Source organism: Castor canadensis, chromosome 8, assembly GCF_047511655.1.
Source record: "Castor canadensis chromosome 8, mCasCan1.hap1v2, whole genome shotgun sequence".
Lineage (NCBI taxonomy): Eukaryota > Metazoa > Chordata > Mammalia > Rodentia > Castoridae > Castor > Castor canadensis.
Window position 1 is genome coordinate 93,871,784 of NC_133393.1, and position 4,070 is coordinate 93,875,853.

The 4,070-nt window shown below is 35.5% G+C and overlaps 1 pseudogene; it reads right to left on the reverse strand.

Moving 5' to 3' along the window:
• Positions 1-677: 677 nt before the first annotated feature.
• Positions 678-1,650, reverse strand: LOC141425936 (olfactory receptor 6C6-like; annotated as a pseudogene).
• Between the last annotated feature and the right edge of the window lie 2,420 nt (positions 1,651-4,070).

The following is a 4,070-nucleotide window of genomic DNA, read 5'->3' on the forward strand; positions in this document are numbered from 1 at the left end:
AATTATAATAACTCAACAAGAAAAATGTTACCAGTATAATATGAACCCCTTTACACTTGTCATTCCTCTCAAAGACATCCTTGAATCTCTTATACTTACTTATTTTTCAATGCCTGTTATAAGTGATGCTTTCTTTTCAAGTGGTACTGTGTTCTTTAAAATTACTCAGACTTTCTACTTCTGTTCAATTATAACCTCCATTACATTGTATAATAATTATGAAATTCTGTGTCTGGGTTTCTTTCTGATAATGTTAGCAATGCAAAATACTTAAGAGAAAATGAAATGCTTATAATGAATACATGTATCAAAACAATTAAGTATGCCTTACAAGGCTAGATTTTATAAGGAATTCAGTACATAAAACTATCATTTATGAGCTGATACACTTTCAGAAAAAAGGTAAACTTAATATGCTAGACTCAATAAGGCAGGTTTCTCTTAGAGATTAGGATGATCTCCTTAAAGAAAATCAGAGATATGTGTGACTCAAGGGGCAGAGCATCTGCCCAGCAAACATGAGCCCTTGAGTGCAAACCCCATTACTGAAAATATAAAATATAATAAACCATTGTAAAGAATAGCATATAAGTAAAGTTAATAGGGTATAAGTACTCAAAGAGAGACATGGCATGGATCAGACCTACTATAATTGATGATTTTATTACTTGTCTCATTCATGTTCCAAGAACATGTTTCTTAAGTCTGAATTTTGCTTCTTTGCTTTTAAAAGAACAAAATCTTTGAAGCACTTGCTTGAAAGCTTCTTTAACTTGCTGGTTCCTTAGAGTGTAAATGAAAGGGTTTAGTAAAGGGGCCACAGAGTTATAGAGCAAAGCTACACCTTTATTGAAAGTCACCCTTTCCTTTGCAGATGGCTTCGTATACATAAAGACACAACTCCCATAAGTAATAGAGACAACAACCATGTGTGAGGAACAGGTGGAAAAGGCCTTTGTTCTTTGCTGAACAGAAGGAAATTTTACAATGGCTTTGATGATGAATGCATAGGAGAGGACCACTAGAAACAATGTGATGACCAGCGTCACTAAAGCTAAGACAAAAGCCAACAATTCTATGAAATGTGTGTCTGTGCAAGAGATTTGCAGGACAGGAGAAGTGTCACATAAGAAGTGATCAATTGTTCTGGAAGCACAGAAATCCAGCTTGAGTCCCAAGAGCAAAGGAGGAAGGATGATTAAGAATCCAATTACCTAGGAGCTGAGCACAAGTTGCTGACACTTTGCTGTTCATAATTATTTGGTAATGCAGGGGTCTGCAGATGGCAACATAGAGGTCATAGGACATGGCAGCCAGGAGGTAAAATTTAGTGAGTCCTAATAGAAAAAAGAAGAAGAACTGAGTTGCACAACTGTTGTAGGAAATTCTTTTGTCTCCAATGAGAATGCTCGTCAAGAACCATGGGATGACCACTGTTGTGAATGAAATTTCTAAGAAGGAGAAATTTCTAAGGAAGAAATACATTGGAGTCTTGAGGCAGGGATCCAGCAGTGTGAGCAGGATGATGACTGAGTTCCCCATCAGGCTCAAGATGTAATTGAAAAACAGAAACAGGAAAACCACAATTTGTAGCTGAGGGTCATCTGTCAGTCCAAGCAAAATAAAGTCCTCCCATGATTCATTCTTCATTTCTCTTTTGTCCTGTCAAATTTACAGAAATTAAAACTAGTATCACAGACATTTCTTCCCTTCCAGTCATACCAAGTTCCATATTCAGAAACTTACAACTTTGAAATATTTTCACAAATCAACTTTGAGTTCAGCAAAATGAGCATATCCTCCACTCCATCAGAAGGTACAGATTTTTCACTTATCCAGAGCTGAATAAATTCTGTTTACCAATTTTTTGATCAGATAATATTAATTTTTAAATGGAGGTACTCAATTTAATTATGTTAAATTATGACCCATCTTTCAACTACTATATCCCAATGAACTGTTCAACTGTGACAATTTTAATTCCTGAGTTTGGCTAATATCTCAAATGAGTTGTTACATAAGTGACACTATGGTATAAGAAAAGGTTCTATTTCTTCTAGCCATAATTACAAGCTTACTATGGAAATATTTGATGGTTTGGGAAATTTCTAAGAAGGAAAAAATCCAAAGAAAAAAATTCATGTGGTTGTTTAAATTAGCATCCACAAGGATAAGTACAGTGATCATAAAATTGAAGTGATGCTTAGAAAATAACTAAGAAGCAGGAAGACAACACAATTTCAACAGCAGACTTCTCAACAGAAACATTAAAAGCAAGAAGAGCGTGGGGTGAGATCTTCCGGGCACTGAATGAAAATAACTTCAACCCCAGGATACTCTACCTAGCAAAGCTATCATTCAAAATAGATGGAGCAATAAAAGTCTTCCATGATAAGCAGAAACTAAAACAATATGTGACCACAAAGCCACCATTACAAAAGATTCTGCAAGGGATCCTGCACACAGAAAGTGACACCCAACTTAACCATGAAAAGGCAGGCAGCACCAAAGCACAGGATAAGAAAAAGCAAGACAGTAGAGAGTAACATCAAGTTAGGTTCACACAATCAAACCTTCAAACAACTAAGATAACTAAATGGCAGGAATCACCACATACCTATCAGTACTAACGCTTAATGTTAATGGACTTAATTCACCCATCAAAAGACACCGTTTGACAAAATGGATTAAAAAAGAAGATTCAACAATTTGTTGCTTACAGGAGACTCATCTCACCGACAGAAATAAGCATATGCTTAGGATGAAAGGCTGGAAGAAGATTTACCAAGCCAATGGCCCCCGAAAACAAGCAGGAGTAGCAATACTTATCTCTGACAAAGTAGACTTCAAACCTACATTGATCAAACGAGATAAAGAAGGACATTCCATACTAATAAAAGGGGAAATAGACCAAAAGGAAATAATAATCATCAATCTGTACGCACCCAATGTCAACGCACCCAATTTCATCAAACATACCCTGAAAGACCTAAAAGCATATATAAACGCCAACACAGTGGTTGTGGGAGATTTTAACACTCCATTATCATCAATAGATAGGTCATCCAAACAAAAACTCAATAAAGAAATCCAAGATCTAAAATATGCAATAGATCAAGTGGACCTAGTAGATGTCTACAGAACATTTCATCCAACCTCTACACAATATACATTCTTCTCAGCAGCCCATGGAACCTTCTCCAAAATAGATCATATCCTAGGGCACAAAGCAAGCCTCAGCAAATATAAGAAAATAGAAATAATACCATGCATACTATCTGACCACAATGCAGTAAAAGTAGAACTCAACAACAAAAGTAAAGACAAAAAACATGCAAACAGCTGGAAACTAAATAACTCATTACTTAATGAAGAATGGATCATCGATGCAATAAAAGAGGAAATTAAAAAGTTCCTAGAAGTCAATGAAAATGAAAACACAACCTACCGGAACCTATGGGACACAGCTAAGGCAGTCTTGAGAGGAAAGTTTATAGCCATGAGTGCATATATTAAAAAGATTGAAAGATCCCAAATCAATGACCTAATGATACATCTCAAACTCCTAGAAAAACAAGAACAAGCAAATCCCAAAACAAATAGAAGGAGAGAAATAATAAAAATAAGAGCTGAAATCAACGAAATAGAAACCAAAAAAACCATACAAAGAATTAATGAAACAAAAAGTTGGTTCTTTCAAAAAATAAACAAGATCGATAGACCCCTGGCAAACCTGACTAAAATGAGGAGAGAAAAAACCCAAATTAGTAGAATTAGGAATGCAAAAGGGGAGATAACAACAAACACCATGGAAGTCCAGGAAATCATCAGAGACTACTTTGAGAACCTATATTCAAATAAATTTGAAAATCTTAAAGAAATGGACAGATTTCTAGATACATATGATCATCCAAAACTGAACCAAGAGGAAATTAATCACCTGAATAGACCTATAACACAAAATGAAATTGAAGCAGCAATCAAGAGTCTCCCCAAAAAGAAAAGTCCAGGACCTGATGGATTCTCTGCTGAATTCTATCAGACCATTAAAGAAGAACTGATACCAACCC